Source organism: Melanerpes formicivorus, unplaced genomic scaffold, assembly GCF_026170545.1.
Source record: "Melanerpes formicivorus ecotype bairdi unplaced genomic scaffold, bMelFor1.0.p_v2 SCAF_9, whole genome shotgun sequence".
NCBI lineage: Eukaryota > Metazoa > Chordata > Aves > Piciformes > Picidae > Melanerpes > Melanerpes formicivorus.
Window position 1 is genome coordinate 22,948,119 of NW_027142361.1, and position 20,778 is coordinate 22,968,896.

Here is a 20,778-nt window from a genome sequence, read left to right on the forward strand (position 1 = left end):
TCTGGGGTAAAACTGCTGAGGAAGTCTTCGAGAAAGGTAACAAAATCATTGACATTCTTCTGAATGCAGGTTTTGCCATCAAGCGAGACAAGGTGAAAGGACCTACCACAGAGATTCAGTTTCTGGGAGTGCGGTGGCAGGATGGACGCCGACACATTCCAGTGGATGTGGTAAATAGAGTCTCTACCATGGCAAATCCCACAAACAAGCAAGAGACCCTACGTTTCTTGGGGATAGTGGGATTTTGGAGACTGCACATTCCTGGATACAGTCAGATTGTGAAACCTCTGTATGATGTGACTCGAAAGAGAAACCATTTCCACTGGGAACCTGAACAGCAAGCAGCCTTTGACCAGATAAAGCAAGAGGTGATTCAAGCAATGGGTCTGGGACCTGTTCGAGATGGTCCAGACATTAAGAACATTTTGTACACGGCTGCAAGTGACAATGGTCCAACCTGGTGCTTGTGGCAAAAAGCTCCAGGTGAGACACGTGGACGACCTCTTGGTTTCTGGAGTCGAGGTTACAGAGGTTCAGAGGCTAATTATAGTCCAACAGAGAAAGAAATCTTAGCTGCCTATGAAGGAGTAAAAGCATCTTCTGAAGTGATTGGAACTGAATCACAACTTCTTCTAGCTCCCAGATTACCGAGGTGAGATATTCTTAGCTCGGTGGGCTCATGATTCGTCAGGACATCAAGGCAGAGATGCAACATACCAATGGGCTCGTGACAGATCCATCGACATTTCCATGGATGCTATCACGCAAGTCATCCATGACTGTGACATTTGTGCTGCTATTAAGCAGGCAAAACGACTTAAGCCCTTGAGGTATGGTGACAGATGGTCCAAGTACAAGTATGATGAAGCTTGGCAGATTGACTACATCACTCTACCACGTTCTCGTTCTGGTAAGCAATACGTGCTTACTATGGTAGAAGCAAACACTGGATGGTTGGAAACTTATCCAGTTCCACATGCAACTGCACGCAACACCATTCTCCATCTGGAGAGACAGATCCTGTGGAGACATGGAACTCCAGAGAGGATTGAGTCAGACAACGGAACTCATTTCAAGAACAACCTTGTAAAGAACTGGGCAAAAGAGCACGGTATTGAGTGGATATTCCACATTCCCTACTATGCACCAGCTTCAGGGAAGATTGAACGCTACAACGGTTTGTTGAAGACCACTCTTAAAGCCATGGGGGGTGGATCTTTGAAAAACTGGGAAAAACATTTAGCACAAGCAACCTGGCTGGTAAATAGTAGAGGTTCAGTGAACCGAGCTGGACCTGCACATTCAGATTTGCTACGGAAAGTAGAAGGTGATAGAGTTCCTGTTGTTAGAGAAAAGAATCTGTTAGGTAAAACTGTTTGGGTATTTTCACCCTCAGGAGAGGCTAAACCTGTCCGAGGGGTGGTTTCAGCTGAAGGTCCGGGTCACACTTATTGGGTAATGCAAGAGAATGGTGAAATTCAGTGCCAGGCCATTTCACGTACACATCCCAGTATACTCTGTTATCCCTGGCCTCCACCTGGCTGGAGGTAGGGCACCTCTAATGCTGGCGGCAATGTCCACACTTGTCACACGGTCCTGTGTTACTAGGGGAAGGGTCTCTTGAGCGAGAGGGACCACTCCAGGAAACTGGAGCAGCTCTTCTCCTGGATGAGTTATCCCCGTGGTGCCCACCTTGCAGTTTCCGCACCCTGTTCCAGAGGGCAGAGGTGGGTTGGCCATGCCAGGTGTCCATGTCCTCTCCATGGTCACAGAGGAACCTCCACAGAGACCCCCTTGACATCCCCTGATTGGCTTGGGGTGATCTCCTAGGGGAAGGTCGCCTGTTCCTGATTGCCGAAACCTGGACCCATTCTGAAGGAGAAGGGGAAAAGGAGGCATCGCTCCCCTTCTTCAGTTCAGACATGGAGGTCTTGATCTCTTTGACAATGTCTTTAGCCATAGTTTCTATGGCTGAGATCAGGGGTTTCTGATTTACGCTGTCCTCATATTCCCTTAAATCATTGGCAAACTCACAGACAGTTTTAGGACTTCCATCCTGTCCAGTCAAGAGTATCCCTCCTAATGTGTGAGCATATTTCTGAGGAGCACCCTGGGTGAGTTTCTTTACGAAGGGCCGTCTCATGGGCACCTCATCTGGGTCCAAAGGGAGCTGGCCATCCCCATAAATTATTTCCATCACGGCCATCTGCCTCAGATACCGAATGCCCTGTTCCATAGTTGTCCATCTAACTGGGGCCCAGGGCAGGTCATCTCTTGAGCGGTACCGGCTCTTGATGGCGTTCAGAATCCGGGCCCAGAGAGTGTGTATTCCATCGAGTTTGGCTAACTCTTTGTCCAGACCAGCATCACGAGTCAGGGAGCCTAAAAGCTTTGCCTCCCTCTTATCCAGGTCCACTGTGTCCACCCCCTCGTCCCAGCATCTCAGGGCCCAGCTTAGTATTGGCTCACCCTCTTTCCTTGAGTAATCCAGACGAGTTTGCCTTAGTTCCTTTCTGGGCAGCGATGTAACAGTTATTTCCTGGTCTGAATCATCTTCATCCACCGATGGGTTCTGTGAGGTGCTGGGGCCTGCTGAGGTTCCTTCCTCACCATCCGTGCTTGGCGATGATTTTTGATTTCTTTTCCTGTGTGTGGTGACCTGTGCTAGAGAGACTGCATTGGCAGGAGCATCAGGGGTCAACTGTGGGACTGCTGGTGGTGGGGCAAACCCTTGTGCCTGGGGCTCAGGCTGAGAGCTGGCACAGTCATTACAACCCGACCCCTCCCTCTTTGTGTCTACAGAGTGCTTACAATGCCCACAGCAGACACGCCCCCAGTCATTAAAGAGCACAAAGGAGTGTGTTATCACCCTCCAAACAGCTCTTAATGGGTTAGCTAGTCCTCCACCCAACACGGTCCCAGCAAATGCCACTATAAGGATTACATTTAGGCACATGGAGCATATTGCAACGTAGAGCAATTTTCCATCACAGGCACTTTTATCTACACCATTGGTTTCATAACTTGCTTCAGGAAAGTTTCCTATGTTAGAAAAGTTACCACTGACAGTGAAATTCAATGAATTCAAGAGATACATGCCTAACTTAATTGGTAAAGTTTTTATCCACTTGATCAGCATCTCTATGATTAACCACACCACGTGGTAAGTTATTAATTTGTAGATGTGGGTCCAAAAGATCCAGCCAAAAGCCCATGAAAAGGCTTGGACCATCAGGTTCTTTAAAATTGCCATTTCTACTTCAAGCTCCTTTTTCAGAAAAAAGTATTGCTTTCCCAATACAAGATCAATTTCCAAGCCCCACGTTGGAGGCGCCAAAAATTGTAGTGGTTTGAGCCTTAACTGAGAGTTAAAAGCTCAAATGGGGAAAAGGCTGAGAATCTCTTCCCCACTTCCCCCCCACCTCCTCCCTCCAAACAGGGAGAGGAGGGGAAAAAAAAAGGTAAGGAGCAAATCCACTAAGCAACAATCTGGAGTCAGCTTGGAAGTAGAGAGGCAAATAATTTTTTTCTTCAAAATATATATATATAGCAATAACAGGGAAAAAGGTTCACAAGGGCAAGGAACAAGAATGGATGGGAGGGGAATAGAAAAAGAATAATACAAAACCAGTTGTTCTCTGAGGAGGCACAGAGGCAGCAGGGAGAAGGATCAGGTCCGGCCACGTGGCTGAGGATCAGGAGAGCAGCTGCAGTAGCTCTCATCCAGCAGAGGCAGGAGCCAAAAAGGAGATCCAACAGCTATGAGGTCCTGCGTTTTATACCCTTGCGGGGCAGGGAGGGGGGAGTGGAACAGACTCAGCTTTCCCAGGGGGGAGACGCCCTTCAGGGAGTGTAAAGTACCCGCAAGCCCTCCACCCTGCTTTCTTCTTTTGTTTTCAGAAAAAGGTGTTAACCCACCACAGACCAGCTGGAGTTGGTGTCCAAAGAACAGAATATCCTGCTTCTCCTGTCTTGAATACTCCCAAGTGACATCTGCAGGAGCAGGAAAAACTTTCTTTAAGAGAGGACTGAGACATTGATATAAGTTTCTATATGTTGGAGTATTGAGATAGTTTAAGTATGTAGATCAGGTTGTGAATGTAAGCGAGAAATTTTTTTTTGTTTGTTCTTTTGTTATTTTGGTGTGAGAATCAAATGAGATGGTTAAATGTATTGAAATGTGTAGAACCTGAGCTTGATGCAAATGGTATGGAATAAGGAGTGGAGATTGTATTGGGTTGAACTGAGGTGGAGTTAATTCTCCTCACAGCATCAGTATAGTGCTGTGATTTTTTGCAGCAGTAGTTGATAACACAGCAGTGTTTTGGCTATGGCTGAATCCAGTATCCGAGCTGTGTCTTTTCAACATTTCCCTGCCCCAAGAGTACATTGAGGGGTGGGCAAGATCTTGGGAGGGGACACAACTGAGCCAGCTGACTCAGACTGGCCAAAGAGGTATTCTATACCATATGACGTCAGCTCAGGTATAAGGAGGACGTGAAAGAAGGAAGTTTGGGGATTTGTCCATGGCGTTTATCCTCCCAAGGAACCACCAATCTTAGAGAGCCCTACTTCCTGAGACTGACCACCGTTCTGCTGATGGGAAGTAGAGATTAACATCTCTCTGCTTTCTTTGCTTCCGTGCGGTCTATTTGCTGTTTGCTTATTAGTGTTATTAAATTGCTCCTATCTTATCCCTGGATTCTGTTATATTTTCTTTCCCTTCTTCCCCTGTTCACTTAAGAGGGGGAGTGATAGAGCGGCTTGGTGGGTATCTGGCCTCCAGGCCAGAGCCAAACCACCACAGAGAGCAACTAATATCATCAGTCCAAAGCAAGATCACTCCTCTAAGGGGAAAGTATATTTAGCTATCATTCAAAATCCTCTGCTTGATATCCTTGATAGTTCAGTAACTCACTGTTTTGCCAGTGGGGCTGATAGAAGTTTCTTTGTTGTGATGGATGCATTTGCCATTACTCACCATAACGGTTCTCCCCTCCCCTCCAGCTGTTATACTGTGGTACAAGATCCAAAAACAATGAATCTTGCAATATCCTAGCAGCCCATTCTGTAACATTCCAGCTTGACAAAATTAGACCTAATAATTCAAACAAGCTAGAACAGCAAATGGGGGGGGGGGGAGGGGGGGGCTGTAGGGGTGGAAGTCAAAGCACACTTTTCATTAGAGGTATTGACTATTGGGAAATCTGGGAGATAAATGGTGATCCACTAATCAGCCTTGTCAAATAATGTGTCAATATATTGATTGCATTGTTAGAAGTGAATTAATTAGAGTTATATCTCCCTAGGTATTTAACTTAGAGCTTGATATTAGAATAGAATAGAATAGAGTAGAATAGAGTAGCATAGCATAGCATAGCATAGCATAGCATAGAATAGAATAGAATAGAATAGAACAGAATAGAATAAGCCAGGTTGGAAAAGACCTTTGAGATCATCAAGTCCAACCTATCACCTAACAATATCTAATCAACTAAACCATGGTGCTAAGTGCCTCATCCAGTCTCTTTGTAAACACTTCCAGTGATGGTGACTTCACCACCCCCCTGGGCAGCACATTCCAATGGCAAATCTCTCTTTCTGGGAAGAATTTCTTCCTAACATCCAGCCTAAACCTCCCCTGGCACAGCTTAAGACTGTGTCCTCTTGTTCTGGTTGCCTGGGAGAAGAGGCCAAACTCCACCTGGCTGCAACCTATCTTCAGGTAGTTGTAGAGAGCAATAAGGTCTCCCCTGAGCCTCCTCTTCTCCAGGCTTCTCCCCATGCTCCAAACCCCTCCCCACCTTTGTTGCCCTTCCCTGGACACGTTCCAGCAACTCAACATCTTTCTGTGACCGTTTGAGGCTGTCCCTTTAAGAAAGGGGACATTGTGGTTGAATGTTTGTAAATGAAAGACAGATATAAACTAATTTCATTGGTAGATTGGTCTGGGGACGACAGAGATTGGAACCAATACGGCTGATCAATATGATCTAGTATTGTTCCTTTATTGCTTCATCATTGTTCCGTTATAAAGCAAGCATAGTGCAAAGCAGACAGTAGAGCTGACAGGCTAGTAAGGAGTGCGCAGAAGAAGTGTGTGTTAAGAAAAACTTTCCAACTTATATAAGCTCGGGGGGCATTGCTGGCATGGCTTCATTGGCCCCTCACGAGTGACCACACACTCTACTACTGTGGATTATTGGTTAACACGCGGGATTGTTGATATACGTGTGTGTCCTGTCATTCCAAGATAACTCTCTATGTTTATGGCTACCAGTGCCCTGCTTTGGTTACACAGAGCGGGCACAGCACTGTTCTGCTGTACTGCTAGCCACTTCCGCACTCATTGTGGTGGGTTGGAAGGGTAAGGCCAAGAAGCCTCCTCCCTTCCCCCTTGTAAGGTAAAGGGAAAGAAAATTGAAGGGAAAGGGAAAAAAAAACTCACAAGCTGAATTAGCAAAGCAGTGGAGCTTTATATTTACAAAGCAATGTAGGGTATGCAGGGGAATATTTACAAATTTACAATATCTACAATATATACAAAGATATACAATAAAGTAAAACAGAAATGAGAGTAACCCCCCTTGCCGAGGGGTTCCCCACCTCCGCTCTCCCCTCTCTCCCCCCCTTTCCCCAGAGTAGGTCAGAAAAGGGAGAAAGAAGAAAGAAAGAAAGAAGTTAAAAGCAGTTTTGTGTTAATTGGAAGCAGTAAATACAGGCCTTATCAGGTTTGTCAGTTTGAAGGCCGGAGCCTTGGCAGAAAGCCCAGCACAGAAAACTGCTGCCTGAAGAAGAGGTGGAAGCAAGACTAAAGATAGAAGTGCCGGAGTGCCCAGTTCACTCCCAGTTCACTCCCAGTTCAGAAGGTGCTTCCTCCCACTCTTCCAATGAAATAGTTTAGATCCGTTCTTTCCGTTTACCAACTTCCGTCCACCATATTCCCTTTCTTAAGGGGACAACATCAACCGGTCACACTCATGCTGGGCACGGCCTACCATCATGTCAGGCTCTAGGCCTACACTGCCAGATTGCTCACACTGCCTGTCACAACCATTACCACAGATTGGGAGAAAGCACCTTTTGAACTGGGAGTACAGCAGTTTTCTGGTCAGTCCTGCGCTTTCCTTCTTCCCCTTTGCAGCTCGCAGCTTTCTGGGCTTTCATCCAGACTTGATCTTGAAGATGATAAAAAGTGTGAGGCCTCTACTAACAAATTCTGCTTAAATTAACAGATTCTCTTTTTTTCTCTTTCTAACCCTCTCTGGGGAAAAGGGGGAGAGAAGGGGGAGCAGGGGTGGGGAACCCCCCTCAGCAGAGGAGGGAAGCCTCATTTCTGTGTGACTTTGTTGTATATTTCTGTATATATTGTAAATACTGTACATTCTGTATATATTTCCCTGCGTTCCCTAAACTGCTTTGTAAATATACAGCACACACTCCTTCGCTAATCTGGCTGTGTGTTTTTTTCTCCCTTTCAATTTTTTTTTTCCCTTCCCTTTAATTACAGGGGGGGGGAGAAGGCCCGCCCTTTCCCCCAACCCTACGACATTTTTTCTTGGCTTGCCCAACGTGCAGCAGGTAATTAGCTTGATTTATTGCTTTATTGCTTTAGTGTTTTATAGCCGGACTAGCAAACATGAAGGTGTTGTGGTCCTTAGAAAGGTTATTCTTTTCAATTTTTGGGGCTCTGGTTTACAGATATTGTTTGGGTTTGATTTTGAATTACCTGGGTAAATATTTGGCGCAGACAATTTATCTGTGCTTTATGTATAGAGTTAGATTATGGTATGGAAAATGTGTGGATTTCTTATGGCCGGCGAGATACAGAAATGTGACATCTACCACTCTCCCAATTGAGATAAAAGGCTTTAAGATTCTGCCGGAGGAGAGAGTAACTTTAGGTGATGGCTGGGATCCAAAGGTGATTTATTTTATGGGTGTAATTCTGCTGCTGGTGATAATGATCATGTATCTGCTGATTTCTCTGCGGCGAGAGAGGAAGATATCCAGAACGTGTTTTGTTATTAAAACTAGATCTAAAAGAAAACGCCGTGGCTCTGGATCAGTCCCAGAGACATCTAGTGATGAGGAGTGTGGAAAATCTGTGTCAGTTAAAAAGAGGGCTAAAAAGTTAATTGGTAAAGCAGCTCAGAATGGTTTTGCCGCTGATTCTGGCAAGCTGCCAGGGGCAGCAGCAGATATCAATATGGCGCCTACTCCTTCTCGTCCTCCTTCTTCTCCGTCGGTCATTAACAGAGCAACGTCACTTCCGCCCACTCTCTCGGTGGGACCGGACATCACTGCCCCAGCAGCTGATTTATCTCAGGACCTGTCAGCTTCTATTAAGGTGGCTGTAAATTCAAACACAGCTCCAGTTAAGGTGGCTCTTTTAAAGACTAGAAGTGGAAAGACCAAAGCTGATGGAGAAGAGCAGGAGACTGATCCTGGTGAGGGGCCCTCTACTAGGAAAGATCCTGCTGAGGAGGAAGAGAAGATTTGTTTTAAAGATCTAGCTGACCTAGTGAGAGCAAAGCAGGATAGAGATGCAGCTAGGAAAGGAGCTGGCAAAGGAGGTTCTCAGCTTATAGAGATCCTTGAGAAAATGGCAACAGGATTATTAGGACAACAAATTGAGGGGGAGGAGCAGGAGGCAGATGACATTTCCGAGTGTTCATCAACCCGTGGAGAGCTAAGAAATGTCCGTAAAGATTACACCAGGGCAGATAAGGAGCCAGTTCTAGCTTGGCTTAGTAGGTGTTATGATACAGGGGCTCCAGCTCTAACAGTTGGTGACAAGTCAGCAGCTCAGTTAGGAACTCTCTCGAGGGATAATGGAATAGATAGACATCTAGGCAGGGTTCTCGGTAAGGTTAATCTGTGGATAAGCCTTTTAATGGCGGTTGCCCTGAGATGTCTTTCCCAAGATGATCTTCCGGGGAATCCTAAACCCTGCACTACCATAGATCAGGGAATTAAGCGCTTGAGAGAATTTGCTGTTAGAGAGATACTCTATGGTAACCATGAAACTCTGAATCCTGATGACATTCCTGTGGGTATTGGTCTTGCTAAAAAGCTCATCAAACTTGCTCCTTCTAATTATGCAAACATTCCGGCAAGCAGAATGTGTCAAGACATTATGGTGGAGCTTCTCCTACGGTTGGCCAATTCAGTGATCAAATGAGACAATTAGAGGATAGCATGACACATGTTTCTTTGGTTTCAGCCATTAAAACTATGTCTGGTGATATACAGAATTGCATAAGAGAGTTAAAGGATTAATTTAGAAATTCCATATCCCGATTGGCACAAAGGGATAATTTCAATTCTTCCTCCAGGTGGACACAAGTTTCATCTGTGAGGAATACACGTCCTCCAAGGAGGTCATTCCAAAACAGATCAAATCAAAATAGAATAGAATAGAATAGAATAGAATAGAATAGAATAGAATAGAATAGAATAGAATAGAAGAAACCAGGTTGGAAGAGACCTTCAAGATCATCACGTCCAACCTATCACCCAACACCACCTAATCAACTAACCCATGTAACCAAGCACCCTGTCAAGTCACCTCCTGAACACCTCCAGTGACGGCGCCTCAACCACCTCCCCGGGCAGTCCATTCCAATGGGCAATCACTCTCTCTGTGTAAAACTTCCTCCTGACCTCCAGCCTGAACTTCCCCTGGCGCAGCCTGAGACTGTGTCCTCTTGTTCTGGTGCTGGCTGCCTGGGAGAAGAGACCAACCTCTGCCTGTTTACAACCCCCCTTCAGGTAGTTGTAGAGAGCAATAAGGTCACCCCTGAGTCTCCTCCTCTCCAGGCTAAGCAGCCCCAGCTCCCTCAGTCTCTCCTCAGAGGGCTTGTGTTCCAAGCCCCTCACCAACTTCGTTGCCCTTCTCTGGACACATTCCAGCAAGTCAATGTCCTTCCTAAACTGAGGGGCCCAGAACTGGACACAGTACTCGAGGTGTGGTCTAACCAGTGCAGTGTACAGGGGCAGAATGACCTCCCTGCTCCTGCTGGCCACACTGTTCTTAATGCAGGCCAGGATGCCATTGGCCCTCTTGGCCGCCTGGGCACACTGCAGGCTCATGTTCATCCTACCATCAACCAGCACCCCCAGGTCCCTCTCTGCCTGGCTGCTCTCCAGCCACTCTGACCCCAGCCTGTAGCTCTGCATTGGGTTGTTGTGGCCAATGTGCAGAACCCGGCACTTGGATGTGTTAAATCTCATGCCGTTGGACTCTGCCCATCTGTCCAGCCTGTCGAGGTCTCTCTGCAAAGCCTCTCCACCCTCTAGCAGATCAACTCCTGTCCCCAGCTTGGTGTCATCAGCAAATTTACTGATGATGGACTCAATGCCCTCATCCAGATCATCAATAAAGATGTTAAAGAGGATGGGGCCCAGCACTGATCCCTGGGGGACTCCACTAGTGACTGGCTGCCAGCTGGATGTGGCACCATTCACCACCACTCTCTGGGCTCGGCCATCCAGCCTAGGTGTGTTTAAAGTCTTGATAATCATACTAATGCACTTAAAGGTATGGAGATCACCTGCAGTAATGGCTGCAAGGTCCCTAAGAGAGTAAAATCAGCACTTTCAGAGAGTCATTCATCTCTGCTATCCTTATTTGGGGTCTATTTATCTCAGGAATTACCTGTCTTCACCACTACACACAAAGGGAATCCAGAGCAATCTCCTTAGTTATAGACTTCTGACTAGCAGACACCTAAATTCCACCTTAAAAAAAGCATTGTGGAATAATTTAACATGTTAAAATTTAACCAGAAAGCTGGTTGCAAGCATCTTCTGGCAGAATATATACAATAAGATTTTTTTATTCATTAAAAGCTACTCTTTTTTTTAAGAAAAAAAACTAAGAACGAATGCAGTGCATTTTATATTTTATGGGTCCACAAGGAGCCAAAGTAGTACTTTGACTAAAGACGGTGGTTTTTTTTAAGGGCAATCAAACTAAATGGATATTAAATGAGGATACTGTAAACACATTCATAAAATATTATTTCTTTTTACATGTGCACTGTGCTTATTGTTGCCATATACCTGAATATTAGCATTTTTGCCTCTAACTCTTACAGAGTCTCAGACTGCTTTATAGTGATTAATTAATTAATTGTAGCTCAAAACCATTCTCTTGGATAGAAAACTACCTGATGGGTTCCCTAAGGCACAGAGTCCCTTATGGTTAGAGAACAAGTGGGTGGAAAAATTAGATCTTTTTGCTGCCTCTTTTTTTGTTTTTTTCCAAAGAAGACACTTTTGTAGTGTACCACAGGGCTTAGGCTACAATTTTTCATCCTAACTCATTTGACCAGTCTCATGTGGATAACTGAGGCTGCATCTTACTGTTGTTGCTGACCAAAGTGTTTGTGAGATGGAGAGCAGCTTTGTGCTGCTCCAAGCACGCGGTTTTAAAATGGATACTTCAATACCATTCATTAAAGCCAAAAAGGAATTTGGAGATAAATTCCATTTCTTAAAGAACTGGAGATTTTGTCGTGAGATAGGAGTCAGTCTGTTATCCCAAGTAATTAGCGACAGGACAAGAGCAAACGGCCTCAAGCTGCACCAAGGGAGGTTTAGGTAGGATGTTAGAAAACATTTCATCACCAAAAGGGTTGTCAAGACCTGGAACAGGCTCTCCAGGGAAATGGTAGACTCACCATCCATGGAGGTATAAGAAACACAATGCAGTGTAGAGGGACATTGTTTAGTGGTGATTTGGCAGTGCTGGTTTAACAGTTAGATTTGAGGGCCTTAAAGGTCTCTTCCAGCCAAAATAATTCCATGCAATTTCTCAGTAGATTTGAGCTGTTTGTATTTCTGAAGCACACACGAAGCTCATTTCACTGCCACCTATTAATGGTGGCACTAACCACCCTTAAATCTGCGTTAGGCACCTGGACCAAGCCAGCCAGCCAGCTTCTGTGTATGGATTCAGTGTAAAAGAGGTAGGAACCTCCAGGCAGTGATTTATTCAGTTCCAAAACAGGTTGCTAGTTGATTAACTAAAACTAGGTGCCTAATCTATAGACAGCCAACATGAAGTGATCTTAATCTCTTCATAAACAGCCAGCTACTGCTATAATGTATGTCTTACCCAAATTAAATAAGTCTCTCTTAGTCAACCAGACCACTTGTTTCAAGCCCAAATAAACATCTCCAGTAACAACCGAAATCAGCTGTGAGAATTACCAACATAAACGCTCACTTTGATGAAAAAAATAAATCCCTGTTTTTCAAGACTATTTGGCTTAAATCAAACACTCAGCTAACCTCTGAACCAGCACTGGGAAGTTTCCATTCCAATGAGAGCTTTAGGAACACATGCCAACAACCTACACTCTATCCCCACTTGGCAGAAGGTTGGTAGGGATACAAAAAACCATGTTAACAGTGATGCTTTTTTTTCTATATATACAGTAAACCTTATGTGTATCAACACACTTGTTTAAACAGCTTTTTGAATCTGTGGCCAGTTGACGTTGCCCCCTTAAGAAAGGGAATATGGTGGACGGAAGTTGGTAAACGGAAGGAATAGTCTAAACTAATTTCATTGGGAGAGTGGGAGGAAGCACCTTCTGAACTGGGAGTGAACTGGGAATGAACTGGGCACTCTGGTACTTCTATCTTTCAGTCTTGCTTCCGCCTTTCCACGGTGCAGCAGCTCTGCAGCTATCTCTGTGCTGGGCTTTCTGCCAAGGCCTCGGCCTTGAAGTCCAGATACAGGCCTGTATTAACTGCTTTTCCAATTAACACAAAACTGCCTTTAACTTCTTTCTTTCGCTCTCTCTCTCTTCTAACCTAATCTGGGGAAAGGGGGGAGAGAGGGGAAAGAGGAGGTGGGGAACCCCCTCTTTGCCGAGGGGGGATTACTCTCATTTCTGTGTTATTCTGTTGTATATCTTTGTATATATTGTAGATATTGTAAATTTGTAAATATTCCCCTGCATACTCTACATTGCTTTGTAAATATAGCTCCACTGCTTTGCTAATTCAGCTTGTGAGGTTTTTTTTTCCTTTCCCTTCAAGTTTTTTTCCCTTTACCTTACAAGGGGGAAGGGAGGAGGCTTCTTGGCCTTACCCCTTCCACCCACCACATCATTTTTTTTTATTGGCGTACCCAACGTGCGGCAGATAATTAGTTTAATTTATTACTTGATTGATTTAGTGTTTTCCAGCTGAATTAGCAAACATGAAGGTATTGTGGTTTGTGGAGCGATTATTCTTTTCAATTTTTGGGGCTCTGGTTTAAAGGTATTGTTTGGGTTTGATTTTGGATTACCTGGGTAAATATTTGGTGCGGACAATTTATATGTGGGTTATGTATAGAGTTAAATTATGGTATGGAAAATGTATTAATTTCCTATGGCCAGTGAGATACAGGAATGTTACCTCCACCACTCTCCCAATTGAGATAAAGGGTTTTAAGATTCCGCCTGAGGAGAGAGTAACTTTAGGTGATGCCTGGGATCCAAAGGTGATTTATTTCATGTGTATAATTCTGCTGCTGGTGATAATTCTCGTGTATCTCCTGATTTCTTTGCGGCGAGAGAGAAAGGTGTCCAGAGCTTGTTTTGTTATTAAAGCTAGATCAAAAAGAAAACGCCATGGCTCTCGATCAGTCCCAGAGACATCTAGTGACGAGGACTGTGGAGAACCCGTGTCAGTTAAAAAGAAGGCTAAAAAGTTAATTGGTAAGGCAGCTCTAAATGACTTTGCTGATTCTGGCAAGCAGCCAAGGGCATCGGCTGGTATCAACAATGCGCCTACTCCTTCTCCCACTCCTTCTCCTTCTTCTTCTTCTCTGTCGGCCAGTAATGGAGCAACGTCACTTCCACCCACTCCCTCAGTGGGGCCAGAAGTCACTGCCCCAGCAGCTGATTTATCTCAGGACCTGTCAGCTTCCATTAAGGTGGCTGTAAATTCAAACACAGCTCCAGTTAAGGTGGCTCCTTTAAAGACTAGAGCTGGAAAGGGCAAAGATGGAGAAGAAGAGGTGGAGACTGATCCTGGTGAGGGGCCCTCTACTCTAAAAGATCCTGCTGAGGAGGAAGAGAAGGTTTGTTTTAAAGATCTAGCTAACCTAGTGAGATCAAAGCAGGATAGAGATGAAGTTAGGAAAGCAGCTGGCAAAGATGGTTCTCATCTTAAAGAGATCCTTAGGAGAATGACAGCAGGATTATATGGACAAAGAATTCAGGGAGACGAGGAGGAAGATGATATTATAGACTGTTCGTCACCATGGGAGGAATTGCGAAATGTCCGTAAAGATTTCACCAGGGCAGATAAGGAGCCAGTTCTAGCTTGGCTTAGTAGGTGTTATGATACAGGTGCTTCAGCTCTAACAGTTGGACACAAGTCAGCAGCTCAGTTAGGAACTCTCTCAAGGGACAATGGAATAGATAGACATCTAGGCGAAGCTCTCGGTAAGGTTAATCTGTGGATACGCCTTTTAATGGCGGTTGCCCTGAGATACCCTTCCCGAGATGATCTTCCATGGAACCCTAAACCCTGGACTACCATAGATGAGGGAATTAAGCGCTTGAGAGAATTTGCTGTTAGAGAGATACTCTATGGTGAACATGAAACTCTGAATCCTGATGACATTCCTGTGGGTATTGGTCTTGCTAAAAAGATCATCAAGCTTGCTCCTTCCAATTATGCAAACATTCTGGCAAGCAGAATTGTGTCAAGAAATTATGGTGGAGCTTCTCCTACGGTTGGCCAATTCAGTGATCAAATGAGACAATTGGAGGATAGCATGACACGTGGTTCTTTGGTTTCAGCCATTAAAACGATGTCTGGTGATATACAGAATTGCATAAGAGAGTTAAAAGATTCCATATACCAATTGGCACAGCAGGATAATTTCAATTCTTCCTCCAGGTGGGTACAAGTTTCATCTGTGAGGAATACACGTCCTCCAAGGAGGTCATTCCAAAACAGGTCATTCCAAAACAGGTCATTCCAAAACAGACAACCAAGGCAATCACGTAGAACTATTTGGATAACTCTGCGTGATCAGTTTGGTGAGAACATGAACCGCTGGGATGGCCAACCAACTTCTAATCTTTTCAGGAGACTGAGGGAATTGCAAAGTGGCAGAACCCGAGGTAGCAATACCAGAAGGGTAGCTGTTACTTCCACAGTTCCCCAGAATGACTCTTATGGCTCCAACAGTGGCTCCAGTTATAACATGCAAAGTTATAACCCTGCAAACTATGTGCAATGCACATGTGCACATGTTCCCCATAACTAGGGGTGCCCTGCCTCCCACCAGGGGGAGGAGAGGGATAACAGAGATAATAGAATCTATTGGGATGTGTACATCCAGTGGCCTGGCACTTCACAATTTCGGAAGTACAGGGCCTTGGTTGACACAGGAGCTCAGTGCACCATAATACCATCAAATTATCAGGGATCGGAGTCTATAACTATTCTGGGAGTCACTGGTGGATCTCAAGAGTTAAGTAAGGTAGAGGTTAATATAAGTTTAAGTGGTAAACAATGGAGGAAGCATACAGTTGTGACCGGACCTGATGCACCTTGTATTTTGGGAATTGATTTTCTGAGAGAAGGGCATTTCAAAGACCCTAGAGGTTACAAATGGGCTTTTGGAGTAGCTTCTATAGAAATTGATGGACAAAAATTGAAGCTGTCTGCCAGACCTGAACTTTCTGATGAATCTGCAGTTGTGGGACAACATAAGATACAGGTCATTAAATTGCCGGTTGCTTCTCAGACTGTGCATCACAGACAATACAGAACCAACCGTGACTCTTTGTTGCCCATTCAGAATCTGATTTGTCAGTTGGAGAGTCAGAAAGTCGTCAGCAAAACTCATTCACCTTTCAACAGTCCAGTGTGGCCTGTGCGGAAGCAGAATGGAGACTGGCGTCTGACGGTAGACTACCGAGCCCTGAATGAAGTAACACCACCTATGAGTGCAGCAGTGCCAGACATGATGGAGCTACAGTATGAGCTGGAATCCAAAGAGGCCAAATGGTATGCTACCATAGACATTGCTAATGCATTTTTCTCTATTCCCATAGCAGAGGAATGCAGGCCTCAGTTTGCTTTCACCTGGAGAGGAATCCAGTACACTTTCAACAGGCTACCAATGGGCTGGATCCACAGCTCAAGCATCTGTCATGCGGTGATCCACGATGCTCTGGAGAAAGGCGGTGCTCCAGAACACATCCAGTTCATCGATGATATCATCGTCTGGGGTAAAATTGCTGAGGAAGTCTTCGAGAAAGGTAACAAAATCATTGACATTCTTCTGAATGCAGGTTTTGCCATCAAACGAGACAAGGTGAAAGGACCTACCACAGAGATTCAATTTCTGGGAGTGCGATGGCAGGATGGAGGCCGACACATTCCAGTGGATGTGGTAAATAGAGTCTCTATCATGGCAAGTCCCACAAAAAAGCAAGAGACCCTATGTTTCTTGGAATAGTGGGATTTTGGAGACTGCACATTCCTGGATACAGTCAGATTGTGAAACCTCTGTATGATGTGACTCGAAAGAGAAACCATTTCCACTGGGGACCTGAACAACAAGCAGCCTTTGACCAGATAAAGCAAGAAGTGATTCAAGCAATGGGTCTGGGACCTGTCCGAGATGGTCCAGACATTAAGAACATTTTGTACACGGCTGCAAGTCACAATGGTCCAACCTGGTGCTTGTGGCAAAAAGCTCCAGGTGAGACACGTGGACGACCTCTTGGTTTCTGGAGTCGAGGTTACAGAGGTTCAGAGGCTAACTATACTCCAACAGAGAAAGAAATTCTAGCTGCCTATGAAGGAGTAAAAGCATCTTCTGAAGTGATTGGAACTGAATCACAACTTCTCTTAGCTCCCAGATTACCAGTTTTGAATTGGATGTTCAAAGGCAAAGGATCCACACCACATCATGCCACAGACTCAACATGGTCCAAGTGGATGGCTCTGATAACACAGAGAGCTCCAATGGGAAATCTTGAAAGACCTGGTCTAGTGGAGGTGATCTCAAGTTGGCCTGAAGGTATCAACTGTACTAAACCTCCAGAGGAGAAAGTAACTCGTGCTGAGGAAGCTCCTCCTTACAATGACCTTTCTGATGATGAAAAGAAATATGCTTTGTTCACAGACGGTTCCTGTCGTCTTGTTGGGAACAAGTGAAGGTGGAAGTCTGCAGTGTGGAGTCCAACACGCCGAGTTGCAGAGGCAAAGGATGGAGAAGGAGAATCCAGTCAGTTCGCAGAGGTAAAAGCTGTCCAGCTAGCTCTCGACGTGGCTGAACGTGAGAGATGGCCAAAGCTTTATCTCTACACTGACTCATGGATGGTAGCCAATGCTCTACAGGGTTGGCTGAAGAACTAGAAGAAGAGTGGTTGGCAGAGAAAAGGAAAACCTATTTGGGCAGCCAACCTGTGGCAGGACATTGCTGATCGAATCGAGAGAATTCCAGTGAAAGTGAGACACATCGATGCTCACATTCCTAAGAGCAAAGCTACTGAGGAACAGCAACGCAACCATCAGGCAGATCTAGCTGCAAGAGTTTCTCAAGTAGACATGGACTCTAATCTTGATCTCGACTGGAAACACCGAGGTGAGATATTCTTAGCTCTGTGGGCTCACGATTCGTCAGGACATCAAGGCAGAGATGCAACATACCAATGGGCTCGTGACAGATCCATAGACATTTCCATGGATGCTATCACACAAGTCATCCATGACTGTGACATTTGTGCTGCTATTAAGCAGGCAAAACGACTTAAGCCCTTGTGGTATGGTGACAGATGGTCCAAGTACAAGTATGGTGAAGCTTGGCAGATTGACTACATCACTCTACCACGTTCTCGTTCTGGTAAGCAATACGTGCTTACTATGGTAGAGGCAAACACTGGATGGTTGGAAACTTATCCAGTTCCGCATGCAACTGCACACAACACCATTCTCGGTCTGGAGAGACAGATCCTGTGGAGACACGGAACTCCAGAGAGGATTGAGTCAGACAACGGAACTCATTTCAAGAACAACCTTGTAAAGAACTGGGCAAAAGAGCACGGTATTGAGTGGATATTCCACATTCCCTACTATGCACCAGCTTCAGGGAAGATTGAACGCTACAACGGTTTGTTGAAGACCACTCTCAAAGCCATGGGAGTTGGATCTTTGAAAAACTGGGAAAAACATTTAGCACAAGCAACCTGGCTGGTAAATAGTAGAGGTTCAGTGAACCGAGCTGGACCTGCACATTCAGATTTGCTACGGAAAGTAGAAGGTGATAGAGTTCCTGTTGTTAGAGAAAAAAATCTGTTAGGTAAAACTGTTTGGGTATTTTCACCCTCAGGAGAGGCTAAGCCTGTCCGAGGGGTGGTTTCAGCTGAAGGTCCGGGTCACACTTATTGGGTAATGCAAGAGAATGGTGAAATTCAGTGTATTCCACAAAGAAATTTAACTTTAGCTGAAAGAGGTTAATTTCAAACTGCTGTACAGCTACATCGCGTCCAAAGGAAGAATCAACGAGGAATCTACGGTGCACGAACCCTGAAATCCCTGAGAGCCCTGAGTCAACTAAGAGACCCTGAGATTCCCTGTTTCCCTTTTCTTCGCTTCGTCGACGAAGAAATGAACTGTTTTCCATTTTTCTCATTTTCTGATTTTCTTGGACTTTTGAATCATCTACATCTGAGCATAGCCGGAATGGACTATGAACTTTGCTCACGAACTGTAAATATCGTTTTGGATTGGATGGACAGTATGAACAGCCAATGAAGTTGTTTAGAAGGGGTGGACTGTGGCCGGTTGACGTTGCCCCCTTAAGAAAGGGAATATGGTGGACGGAAGTTGGTAAACGGAAGGAATAGTCTAAACTAATTTCATTGGGAGAGTGGGAGGAAGCACCTTCTGAACTGGGAGTGAACTGGGAATGAACTGGGCACTCTGGTACTTCTATCTTTCAGTCTTGCTCCCGCCTTTCCACGGTGCAGCAGCTCTGCAGCCATCTCTGTGCTGGGCTTTCTGCCAAGGCCTCGGCCTTGAAGTCCAGATACAGGCCTATATTAACTGCTTTTCCAATTAACACAAAACTGATTTTAACTTCTTTCTTTCGCTCTCTCTCTCTTCTAACCTAATCTGGGGAAAGGGGGGAGAGAGGGGAAAGAGGAGGTGGGGAACCCCCTCTCTGCCGAGGGGGGATTACTCTCATTTCTGTGTTACTCTGTTGTATATCTTTGTATATATTGTAGATATTGTAAATTTGTAAATATTCCCCTGCATACCTTACATTGCTTTGTAAATATAGCTCCACTGCTTTGCTAATTCAGCTTGTGAGTTTTTTTTTTCCTTTCCCTTCAAGTTTTTTTCCCTTTACCTTACAAGGGGGAAGGGAGGAGGCTTCTTGGCCTTACCCCTTCCACCCCACTACAGAATCTGACTCATAGTCTTCATGAATACATAAAAAGTTCCAGATGTTAAAAATGTCCCAGGATGTGCATTTTAACCAACTTTGTTCTGCATTTGTTAGCCTGCCATGCAAAGAGGGCATAGTGATTAGAATTGCTGGTGTGTTTACTGCTTTGGTTTTCCTGCTCCCTACTGAGTGGTGTTTGCCATGTCTTTGACTAGCCTTTGTGTTGTTCCCAGCACAATGCCTTTGAGAGCCTGGATGCTTTAGAAATTCCTTTCCATTAGTAGCAGGAGAGTTATGGAATCATAGAATCAATCAGTTTAGTTGGAAGAGATCTTTAAGACCCTTAAATCCAACTGTTAACCCAGCACTGCCAGGCCACCATGTCCCTCCGCACCACATCTATATGTCTTTTAAATCCCATCAGGGATGGTGAATCATCCATTAGATGGGCAGAGTCCAATGGGATGGCATTCAAGAAGTCCAAGTGCCGAGTGCTGCACTTTGGCTACGGCAATCCCATGCAGAGCTATAGGCTGGGGTCGGAGTGGCTGGAGAGCTCCCAAACAGAGAGGGACCTGGGTGTGCTGATCGACAGCCACCTGAATATGAGCCAACAGTGTGCCCAGGTGGCCAGGAGGGCCAATAGCATCCTGGCCTGCATTAGGAATAGTGTGGCCAGCAGGAGCAGGGAGGTCATTGTGCCCCTGTACTCTGCTTTGGTTAGGCCGCACCTTGAGTCCTGTGTCCAGTTCTGGGCCCCTCAGTTTAAGAAGGACATCGAAACACTTGAGCGTGTCCAGAGAAGGGCAACAAGGCTGGTGAGAGGCCTTGAACACAAGCCCTATGAGGAGAGGCTGAGGGAGCTGGGATTGTTTAGCCTGGAGAAGAGGAGGCTCAGGGGTGACCTCATTGCCCTCTACAACTACCTGAAAGGTGGTTGTAGCCAGGAGGGGGTTGGTCTCTTCTCCCAGGCAACCAGCACCAGAACAAGGGGACACAGTCTCAAGCTGCACCAGGGGAGGTTTAGACTCGAGGTGAGGAGGAAGTTCTTCACCGAGCGAGTCATTCGTCATTGGAACGAGTTGCCCAGGGAGGTGGTTGAGTCATGGACCCTGGAGGTGTTCAAGGGGAGATTGGACATGGCACTTGGTGCCATGGTCTAGTCGTGGGGTCTGTGTTGATAGGTTGGACTCGATGATCCTCGAGGTCCTTTCCAACCTAAGTGATACTGTGATACTGTGATTTCCCTGGGTAGCCTGTTCCAGAGCTTGACAACCCTTTTAATGAAGATTTTTTTTCCTAACATCGAACCTAACACCTGTCCTGGTTCAAACTGGGGCCATTTCCTCTTG